Consider the following 12,288-nt stretch of genomic DNA (forward strand, 5'->3'; position numbering starts at 1 on the left):
TGAAATTGTTAATGATGTACTCGCTGTATTTCCATTTTTTCTTTTCTAATAGATTTCTGTGTTTTCTTTTAAAGTTCTGTACATGACATACAAGGTAAAAAAAAACAAAATGAGAGAGAGCTAAATGCAGTTCAGGTACCATCCTAAAGCTGTTTTGTAATTTTAAATATTTAACATCATGTTATAACATCAATGAATGGATACTTGGCAAGATTGACTAAAACAGATGTTGAAAGAGGAAAGCTAGTAACCGTTTAACAGTTCAAAAGGGCTCTAACATGATTCAGAGCTTGTGGGAAATGTGATATGATTGGTTATTGTTGTGTCCGCCAATTAAACAAAGCTCATCAAATTATTCATAGCAAAAAAAGCCTGTTGGAAAATGAACCCATTTTACTCATAGCAGACTGTTCAAAGATGCTTCAATTTCTCTAAATGCATTTTTTTTTTTGTCTGGTAGGGATTAGGAGACCATCCACAATGGTCAGCAGCCCCTTTGACTGGTAATGTGCACAATACGATTTTTTTTGTTCTTTCCCTTGACGACAAACTTTGACATTTTGGAGAGATTGATGCTTTCCTTTTTGTAAAGAACACTGTACCTTCAGTACAGCTTCATAAGAGAGAAAATAAAAAAGAAAGAGCACCAATACATCTTAACAGCACTAAGAATGGGTCCTAGCAATATATAGAAGCATGATGATAATTTCAGATAACAACTAATGAACTGAACACTTCTGGTATAAATGCTTCAATGTTAGGAAAGAAAAACTGTAGGGATTTAGAGTTCTGGTACCAGTCACACAGCAACTGACAGATATTGAATAGTCATATCCAAGTTCACCATGAACACCTGAATATAGCACACTGAATATAGCCTCTTTATTCCGAAGCATATAATACTTTAAAATCTATATATATTTTTGTTGTTCTCTGAATACTGCACTTCCCAACAGGTTTATGCTATGCTTTACAAATCCACAGCCAAAAGGCCAATGCTCAAACCATTAGCTGCAATTTGGAGACAGCAGCCTCTTTCACTGAGGTAAAAAGAAACTGGGGAGCTCAAACCACCACAGTATTACTACTGATAAACATTTGCATGCAGACAGTCTCCCAGTTGGGTCCTGAACAAGTCAGTGGTACTCCTCAGCACAGACATGATACAGCCACTTGCTCAGAGATGGTGGGGAGCTGCACAGGAGCTTGGACTGTCTGTGCCACTAGACTACATTACTGGGTCAAGACCTCACCAGCTCTCTGTAGAAGGTTGTATCCTCTTGGCTTTGCTAAGTACTCATCTGACTTCTAGGCACTTAAAAATATATTTTAGTAACAGCTTTGGTGCTAGAAATAAATTTCTGAGTTTTCCTGACTATAAATCTGCTAACCAGTGGAGGAGAAAGAAGCTGCTTACACTTAGGAGAATGAGAGTGCAGCACTGCTTTGTACTTGCTAAACTTAAGTTATCTACCGAAAGAAAATTCTCCAGCTCTACAGCATAGTCAGCTTTCAGGCTATGTGAAAAGATGACAGTGCTTCTACTTGCAACATAGAGACAAAGGTTAATGAAAGCCAAGGCCTTCCTTGCTGCCTGTAACCATTCTGTGGATTAGATAACAGTGCTTTCTTGCCATGTGGCTCTCCGACAATTAGAACAGGTTCACATAAATAACTTTTTCATTTCACTGTTTGTGTTTAGACTGTTCTGGTTTTTTAGAAACAGCTGTGCAGTTGACCATCTAAGCTTAAAACACTCCAGGCAAGTAGTTCAGGTGCTATATAATGACCAGAGCACTAGAAACCAAGGATGATGCTGTAGCTAAACAGCGCAGTAGGAAGATAAAGCCTCTAAAAGCCTCTTGCTCATATCTTACGCTGTTTCAGGCTTTCCCTCACCTTTCAGGCAGAGTATGGACCTTTTTAAAAGAAGCTATAACATAATTAAAACAAAATATAGAACCTTAAGAAACCATGCATAGAATTTTTTGAATACTTTATCAGACTTCTCAACAATTTTATCATGTCCTTTACTTCTGAAAAAAAAAAAAAAACAAAGTGCATCCTGTTAGCTAGCCTCATTATACAGAAACAAGTATCCACAAAGCACTGAATCTCCTGTTTCTAGTAAATCTCCACTCTCCCTTTGCTTCCCATTTTGCTCTGTAATTTTGCAATGCTTCTCAGTGGAAGTACCTTTTTCATGATAATCGGCAGCCACCAGATTCTCAACCCATGAGCATACACCCTCTGTTCCCAAATAGTCTCTGTCCTTCATCCAGCTACATCACCGAATGCCAACAGTTTCAGAGAACACACTTCAATGCCTGCACATTCTGGGACTAAAATTATTTCTGTGATTATACATATAGCACCTTTTGTCCCAAAGCTTTTAAAAAAGATATACATGCTTTGTCCAGAGGTCATTTAATCCACCATGGAAATGCAGCCAGCCATGGTTGGAAATGCAGCAACAGTTAATAATGCATAGCAATATAAGAGCAGTTTAGGTCAGCAAACTATGAATGAATTTGTTCCCAATGAAGCTGTTGCTGTAATTTAGGAAAGGAGTAAGCAGAATAATTATTCGGTTTGGAGTTTGGCCAGGAGACCAAAATTAACAGCATTCAGACTTCAGTAAAAATGTGCAAGTGTTTAAAATGGCCACAAATGATGCGGACCGAAGTTTTACATTTCATTTGAAAGATGGATGAGCAGGTCATTTTGCTGTCAATGGGTCCCTAATTGGTTTGCCTCAGAGCATTTTTTGATCAATACTTTCTACTTCTCTGTGTAACAAAGATTCTCCATTCATCATCCCTCAACCCTTCTACATTCAATGCCTTGCAATCCCTTAGTTATAAACCCGTTGCTCTAGTACGACAAAAATGAAGAAACTGGAGTATTGTAGTATGTACACTGAAAAGCCTTAATTTTTTTTAAACTAATAATTTTGTCTTATAACCATGAGGAAGACCAAGAACTTTCCATCCAATGGTTTTAGGGCAAATTAGGTTTCTGCTAGGAGTTGCTTCTTCTACTTCCTTACCAAAACAAAGATCAGAAAGAAAAGTGACTTTGCCATTTTAATTTGATGGCTGACTGGGGATTTGGATGCCCTAGGATTATTTGGGGTTGTCCCAGGTGAGTAATTGTTTCTATCCCTGCCCCATGTGGCACAAAGAATCTTAGGGATGCTCAAACCCTTCACCGGGGCATAGGCAAGGGTTCAGCTTAGTCCGTTTACTGAAGGCCAGGCTTCTATGGTCATGAATCAGAGCTGGTAAATACTCTTGACATGAACATGGGCAAAACTGACACATGACTATTTGCATAAGCAAAAGCCATAGTGCAGACAGTTACATGGACAACATTTTTTTTTCGAGGGAGCATCTTTCACTCACAGCAATCTGGAATATGCTGCATCCACATTAGTAACAGGCTCTTTGCTAGGGTAGCACATTGAGATTGCCGCACCAGCAAAGCTGCATGACTGCAGACTTAGCCAGGCCTATAATCTACTTTTGATCTTGTCAGTAACCTCCCACTGACATAATTGATAGGTCTGGTTTTAGTCATGGAATTCACAGAGCCTAACATTTACACTCTGACCCATAATTATATTTAGAATATACACACACCTCTTCCTGCACAGAGAATAAAAAGCTGCATAGTACATCTTTCAGGAAGACTGTAAAGATTCCACTCATACATCCCTAAAGACAAGATTCCTTTTCAAAGCTTTCCATCATGCTGTGCAGTAGTTGTTAATATGTTGCCAACCTCCTGTATGTATCATACAAAGAAGACCAGGGAAATAACTAGGATACAATTTCATTATCCAGGTAAAAAATGTCCTTCCTCAGAGCAATCCAGTTATTGAGGAAGTACTGCATGTTACAAGATATGACCAAGATATTTCTTTCATCAAACATAATGAAGCTGGAGCAAGCAACGTGAGACTTAGCATCTCTGTGACTTTCAACCTCAGGAGGCCAATAGAAAGCAGAAGGCCTTTTCAAGTTATTTTATTATAAAAGTGAGTGAGTGATATGCATGCTTAAAACACGCACTGAGGGAATGAGAGGCTGCAAAATATTAAAGTAACCCTAGACCACATTAGCATAGCTTTGATCTGCAAGAACAGTACTGGCAATAAACTTTAGCTTTGTACTGATTTTTTTAAACTTCACCATAGTTTCTTGTAATATCCTTTGTTATGTCGAATCTTAACTTCAAATTCAGCATGTAAATTGCCCCATGTGTTTAAGTCTGGTCCTGATTTATACAAAAAACACATTCTGTTTCTTCAAAGGTTGACTGAACGAAGTCCAAGAACTGTCGTCAAAGGATGCTTTTTTGGTTTCAAGTTAGCAGTTGAAGTTAAAAAAATGTGATGCTTATGTTGCCTATACTTAAAATTGTTACACCATAGTAATCCAGAAAGCTCACCATAAAAATTCCCTAATACTTGTGCAATAAAAATATCATTTGGGGGTATTTTTAAAAGGCCATCTGATTTGCCATCACCAAAGGAGGAGGATCAGTATTCCTTCAGGTGACCAGAGTGCCTGCCCAGGGAAATGAACATACTGACTTTCGCAATGTTCCGTTTTCTATAGATCTGAGTTTCTGTCACTCAAAACAGTACAACAAATCTTGAAAGAAATGGGAAAATGAAACCTATTTCCCAGAATGCATCATACTAACCACTGCAGCTCATGCACTTTTAATATATTTATGGCTTATATATATTGTAGTAGTTCCTCCTTTGGCAGCCCAATTTTTAAGGAATTTTATTTACTTTCTTCTGGGACTGAAAGTTATTCTCCTCATGAATCAATCTGTTCCAGAAAAGGATCATAATGGCATTTTGCTGTCGCTTGGAAAGGAGGTGACCAGAGCTCCACAGTCTTGACTAACTTGGAAGGTCGGGGATCAGCTGTGCTGTGAGCTGCATCCCCAGGGCCTGCCCCGGAGGTGCCACCAGCCCAGAAGCAGTAAGCACCAAAGTGTTGCTGCACCTGGCTGTATGGCATTCTAGCACAATTCTCCAGCCGCATATGGGTTCATTCCTCGTGATACAAGGTCAACTCTTTAAAAATCAGATTTTCAGTGGGTTTCCTTCTCTGCACCCACTAGTCTCAATGCACCCAATTTGCCTGGGCAAAATCCAAAAACAATTTCCTTATCAGAAGAACACCACTCCTATTCATAAGCACCAGTGAAACTAAGCAGCCGCGGAAGCACTTTCTTTCAGAAGTTATGGTATACATGGACATTTTACACTTGAATTTTCCTTATTTGGTACATTAGGAAACTGCCAACATTATACAATGTCAGCTATTATCACGTCCGTAGTAACTGGGCCATGTAATTCATTACTAGTAGCTACCGTTATGAAGCCAAGTGTTTAACATAAAATTGCTTACATGGCTTTGACTTAGCAAACCACATGCACTGAATGAATGAGGAAATATTGTCTAAATCCTTATTTCAAGTTATTATCTGAATTCTTTATTGTCATATTCTGTTATATTCATTTTAATAAGCACTTAATTTAACATCATATAATTTTTTTCTTCTAAGTAATGGGATCATCTTCTCCCAATAGCAATTCCTTTTGCTTTCTTTTTTTGTTTTGTTTTGTTTTATAAAATGAAATCATCGCCATGTAATCCAGACTAATAGCTCCCCTGACAATGTATTAGCAAAATACAGGGATACATGGCTCAAAATGTAAGCCAATACAAGCAAAATACTGTATGTCCAAACCTGCCTTCCTTAAGCTGTCAAAATTCCTAATGAAGACTGGCTATATGTGATATGCTCCATATCAGTACTAATGGCTCTCTAAGGACTACAGCTGCAGTCTGCCAGTGGTACAGCCTAGATATCCTTTGCTATGAAATCTATGTGTGATACACATAACCTGTGTTCCAAGTAAGAACTTAATTTCATTATGTATTTTGTTCCTCTCAAAAGGAACAAGTATCACAATGCATGAAACAAAGCCTTGAAAAAGGGAAAAAGGATATCAAGAACCTGTAGCTAAATCAAAAAGAATCTGGAAACTACACCAATTCTTCGAGTTCGACCAACTCTGCCTAAGTCTAAACGGAAAAATAAAACTATATGTAAAGATATATGTTTATACATTACCTTAAACCCCCTCTTAAAGAGTGATTCTTCTGGAAATTACCCTATTGCCAAACCCCCACTTATTTTGAAATTTATTATTTTCAGAGGAAAGGAATTGGAAGACAATTAAAATCAGGAATATTCAGTTCCTTTGAAAGTCAGACCTGGGGTTATGGTAGTCCAAATATTTAAGAACTGTTCTTAAAGTTGCAGTATTTCTTTAAATGTTCAGGATTTTTGCCACTATGAAATTTTCTAAGATTAATTCATAACAAAATTATCATTACCTCAGTGGGATCCCTAGGGACACTTCTAAAAGCTTTTATGCAGACTTTTCTTTTTTTCGCTAAAAAGAACTATGGAAAAATTCTGCACCCATCTCAAAATTTACATTGGTATATGATCAATGAAAACATAATGGCATCCTGATTTCTTGATTTGAATTTCTTATTTCTGCAGCAAAAAGGAGTGGGAAAATGTGACATTAAATGTTCTGCTCCATACTCAGCCTTAAAGTTTGAGTAAATGACTCATTTGAATTTTCATGTTAACTTATCTTTTGACAAATACCATACAGAATGGACAGGCAAAAATAGAGGTAGCATTTTGAGGAATTTTTTTGCTGCCATTTGGAGACTGTCATTTCAGAGCAAATGGAATTCAGTTTTATCTCTTCTGCATTAACAAAACCTGATGTATTTAAAGTGCAATAACTTTTGTAGAATTTCACATGGTAATTTCATTAATCTGGAACAAACAGACTGGAAGACACAATTTTTTAAGAATCAATATGGCATGTGGTTGTCAGAAACACAATAGCCTCTTTTTCTAAAAAAATTAAGAGGGTTAAAATGGTCCTGTAATTCTATAAAGAAAAAAAATCCCAAATTTTTAGTTACAAATTGCATTTTAAATATGTTTCAGATACAAGATTTGTGGTATTGAGCAAAGATGCATCTTTATTAGACCTTCTGTATCAAAGTGAAATTACTGTAATTATAATGAATTATGCATTTTTGTAATGCGCCATTAACACAAAAACCTCACAACATATTTTGCATTCTTATTCCGCTTTTCATGATGAGACTTCCCAGAGTTCATTACAAGAAACATATATATGTAATTCGGTGATATTTTAGAAATAGTACATTGAAGTAAGATGGTTTAACCAGACAAAGTGCAGAATTTGACCTAACGAATATACAGTGTAAAGCATTTATCGAGTGCTTTGCCAAAGTTTGGGAAAAGTTTTGTTTAGTGCAATGTTTTTCAATTTTTTGACTTCCACCTCCCTTTCTTGTTTTCTAGAGGAGGTGAAAGTCCATGAATAGCAAATTCAGACCTACCATGAACAGGCTTGCTTTTCTCGGTCACCTTTTATAATATTTTAGGAAATAGCCCTAAGCAGCTGGTGTAGGTTTTAAAGCATTGTGTTAGTGTACTGCAACAAAACAAACATTTCTAATTACATCTAGATTTTAGAGTTATCTTCTACAATATACCTTATAGCTGAAAAACACTGCTCTTCACATTTTTAAGGAGGACAGGGACTGAATTCTTCAATGTGTCCAAGAAGTAAAAATATCAATTACAAAAGAGAGAAAGGAAACCAACAACAGTTTGACAGCACTGATTAAAAACTATGAAATTCTAATGGTTTATCCAACCTGTTTCATGCAAAACAATAGAGGAATTGGTATTGTCAGTTAATCATTGCTCATGTATAGGTGATTCCTAGAGGGTCTGATCCACTGTGCTAGACATTACACAAACATGTTGTGAAAATGCTCCCTTTTCAAAAAATGTTTTTGAAATGCTCCCTTTTCAAAAAAATGTTTTTGATTAATGGTAAGCTATAAGGTAAGCCTCTAAACTGTATCTTTAAAGGGGCACTATGAAAGACCAGCTCAGGATGTGTAAGACTTCTAGTCACCTTTTCAGCTGATTTGGATACAGGATCTGACACAAAACTGCCAACCCTGCAGGCTTCAGTCCAAGCTGGCTTCCTGGATTAAACAATGAGCAACAACTTTGCCAAAAATTTCACAGCACTGTGACTGAACTCTGCATTATTTCCCTCTAGTCCCCAAAGCCTCTTACCTGAGGCTAGTATTTGCAGTGGAATATGCCATGAATGTACAGGAGTACTCTGTGAATGGTTGGTACTGCAGCCCTTTTATGCTGCTCATTGCTTTTATGCCAAGACGGAAAAAGGTGAGATGTAGCCCGGGTCCCACATACTCGGCGGCAAGATTATCTCCCTTCAGACATCTGACCTGTTTGGAGAAAATCTCCCTGGAGCCAGGTGGTGTGGTTAGACTGCAAAGGCACACCTGAACCAGCACAGCTAATTCTGTAGAGCCCTCCAGTGCCACAGCCATAGCCATAGCCCTCACCAGGCTACTGCAGATAGACAGCTGACTGTGGAATTTACCTTAATGCTTGATGAGGTGCATCTATGTACCTCTCTATTTCTGTATAGACCATCACTCATTAAAGTGTTCTCCAATGAGCAACGGAAATTAAATCTTCTCAGCTGATTTGAAGTAATAAAATAAACCAAAACACTGCTTGATATATTTTCCATAACCACTGTGGTTAGAAGAGAACAATATATGTCTATCTTAATCAATTTGTACTGCCATGGCCAAATTTCCCAGATATTTTAGTTCGAAAAGGCAGTAATTTCCCATGTGTCTTTGAATATGTACCAAATGTGGATCTCTTTCTAAAAGCACAAGTAAGTGATAGTAGCAGGATCGTTCTCTTTACATGTGGTTTGTGTGCCATTGCATACCTACAATTTCAGGGTACAGAACACAGTTGAGGTGCTTACCTGAGGCTGATCCAGAATTTGCATTTTTAAATCTGTGTTCCTGCACTGCCAGATTAACTAGCTGTCAGGCATGAACCGCAGAGCAGACTGGACCATCTGTGAGGGAATGTAACAAAAAAGATTTCTATCCAATAGTCTGAATTCTTTCTCTGCAGGAAATTTTGTTACAAGATGCCAAATGGAATTTGGAAATTAAAAAAAAAAAATAATAATTTTGAAGTTATCATTAGAACACAGAAAAGAAAGGAATACATAGCAGGGCACTGAGGCCTGCTTGAACTAAGCTAATAAAATCTCCAGGGGAAAGGCTAGCTGCCTGGTTCTGTGCTCTTCCTAAGGGTGGCAGGAGGGCACTGCAGGCCAGTGATGGCTGCCCTGGGTTTTATGCCACAGCATAGACTGAAGAAACACACAGACATGGAGGTACAGGTCCACGATGCTGCTTAGACAGGTTTGCATCCCATGGATGAGGCCTTTGCAATGGGGCTTTTCTTCTCCTTAGCAAATGCATTTTAGATTACTTACCTATTCTCTGATCACCGTAAGCCTCTTAGTCAGCTTGAAAATTCACAAGATCAACACCTGTGCTTTGCCCCCCAGGTTATTCAACAAATAACATGTCACCTCGTAAGGTTTTGGGAAAGACAACCAACAGGCTCCCCAGTCAGAAGCCCTAGAAAAAGAAGCACAGATTGAAACTGCAATCAAGGCCAGGGCAGAGGCATGAACTCAAGCAAACGCAGGAATTGGAGCAGAAGCAGGGAGCCTGTGTGCAAAGAAATCTGAGTTTGTTGTTGGCTGTAACAGCAAAAAGTCTCAAGTTATCTGCTGCAGCAGGTGATGGGGACACAACCCTCCTCAGTGGGTGTCATTGTTTTGCTGTGAATGGAGCCATGGCACACCTCACCCTTCGCTGACAACAACCAATATTTACTCAAAACCCACAGAAAGTTGATCAGCCCACAAGACTGTAAAAGAAAGACAGTCAACAACTTCTTGGAGCTGTTATTTTCATTAGAAAGAAAACATCTGCCCTTCTGAATGTGCAGGATCCCAATAGACATGGGTAGGTGGTGGGAGGAAGCAGTGCCCCACTGCAAAGGAGCAAAGCTGAGCTACAGCCAAACAGCACACGGAATGGCTGTTTGCCTCCCTGCATTTACAGTCTGCCCTGGTAATGTGTGTGGTCTAAAAACAATAAATTTGAAGTTGAAGTTTTTGATGTGGGAACATATAACTGTGTGTGGGAAAATGTATTCTGTTAACATTTATGTTCGTTTAACAGGCATTCATTTCAAAGTGAGTTCTGAGATATAAAAATAGCAGAAATATGCAAGGGAAAAAAGTGTTCAACATTTTTCTTAAGCTTTGCTCCCATCTGTTAGATTGAAGTATTCAATTAGATACAAAACTATTACTTTGACTTATATAGCACCTTTGCTCCAGAATATACAATGTCATTTACAGAGGATTCATTCAGCCTCACCACAGTCCAGAAAAATAAGTACTATTAAACTCCCTTTAGCGAATGGGACATCTGAGCCAGTGGAAAGTTCAGTGAATTACCAATGAGCTAACAGGAAATTAGGGACACAGAAAGAAACCAGATCCAAACACCTGGTTCCTAAGGTCATATTTTAAACACTAGATACAATGTTACTGCTTATGTTTTTAAGCTGAATGTTGCAGAATTGCTTAAAGACATTTCTTAACAGACAACAAAACTGTTCAGAGAAAACAGCTTGAGAAAGCAAAAGGCTGCTTTTCCTCACTTTTCAGCTTTCCAATCTGTAAACAATATTAATGGTGGCATTAAATACATCTACTTTGGGGGTATTTTTTTACCAGCTTTGCCTGATGCTGCACAGGACGCGGTACATTATTTTTATAAGTGAACTCCTTTTAACAGTAAACAATACTATAGTCAGTGGAAGACATATATACATTGCTTGAAAACCTCATAGTCAGATGAGGTTGAACCATAGCTCACCAGTGTCAGGGAGGAAGTAAAGAATAAGGAGAGAACTGCCAATAGATAAAGACGCAGAAAGACAGACAGAATTAATTCTCAGCAGCGCGGTGTATTGGAGACAGAACAAAAGCAAAGACAAAACAGCTGGAAACTACAATACTTACTGTCATGCTATTAGATTTGGAAATTTTTTTTTTTTTTTTAAATGCATGGTAACAGTCCTTGATGATCTGCTGAGGCTGGGCTTTATTTTTAAACCACATTTCTGGCGAACAGGTCAGATTCCTCTTTCCTTTGCTATTTATAAGAAAGGTAATGATAGCAGAAAATTACTGCACCTTGCACCAATGCCTTTGCACCACCGCAGAATCATCCCATACCACTAAAGTATTGCCCTTCGCTAGCCACAATAGCTTTGTGACAACATTGTGCAAAGAGACTAAGGGAGGGAAATGAAAGGAATCCTCTCAGTATTAGATCAAAATCTGGGACAACCTCTGCTGTCAGCATCGTGAATACAAATCCATCTGCCATGGTGAAACAACTCTGAATTACACTAGTGTACCTGACAACAGAATCTGTATCTCAAAAATGGACCTTTACTTAGAAATCCCAAATCAGCAGTTTTTAAGCATCTACCTACTCTTAAGAAAGAAATTTAATTGAACTTTTTAGAAATCATTCTATAATTAAAGTATTTGGATGAATCAAATCCCTGAAGACCAAAAAAGGACTGAAAACTAACTGTCTCTAACCTTATCCTTTTTCCAGCATCAGCCACAGTGATATGGCCATGGTCATACCTAGGGACGCATTCTTAGTGTTCAGAAAAGAAACATCTAAATGACGCTCTAGTAGAAGAACAAAAACTCCAAAATCAAAAAGAAATGGTAATTTTCCAAATAAATCATGTCCTAGAGCTTTTAAGTAACTCTCAGCCTTCAAGAATAGAAAATAAATTATATTTCTGCACTTTAACACTTGGAAGAATGGGAGAATCACTGAACTGCAGCTTACATTAGGGATACATTTTGTGAGTACATCCTGGTCTGTCTCTGAAAGATGGTTGAATTGCTCAGGATGAGAAGAACCATTATGACAGCCCAGTCTGACTCCTGTATAGAGTCTTAGCACTTGAGCCAAAGCAGAGATATTTGGGGGTAGCGAGGTTGTTCTCCCAGCAGACAACAGAATCCTGATATTCCCCTCACTGTATAAATGTGCAATTGTAGCATCAGAAATCTACTTCTTAGCTTGGTACTTCTAATTCTTGATCAGGGCTTTAAAATCCTTTTCCATAACTATGTAGGCCAAACTTTTTAAGTATCTTTCTTACTTT

The sequence above is a fragment of the Calonectris borealis genome, chromosome 11 (genome assembly GCF_964195595.1).
Source record: "Calonectris borealis chromosome 11, bCalBor7.hap1.2, whole genome shotgun sequence".
NCBI lineage: Eukaryota > Metazoa > Chordata > Aves > Procellariiformes > Procellariidae > Calonectris > Calonectris borealis.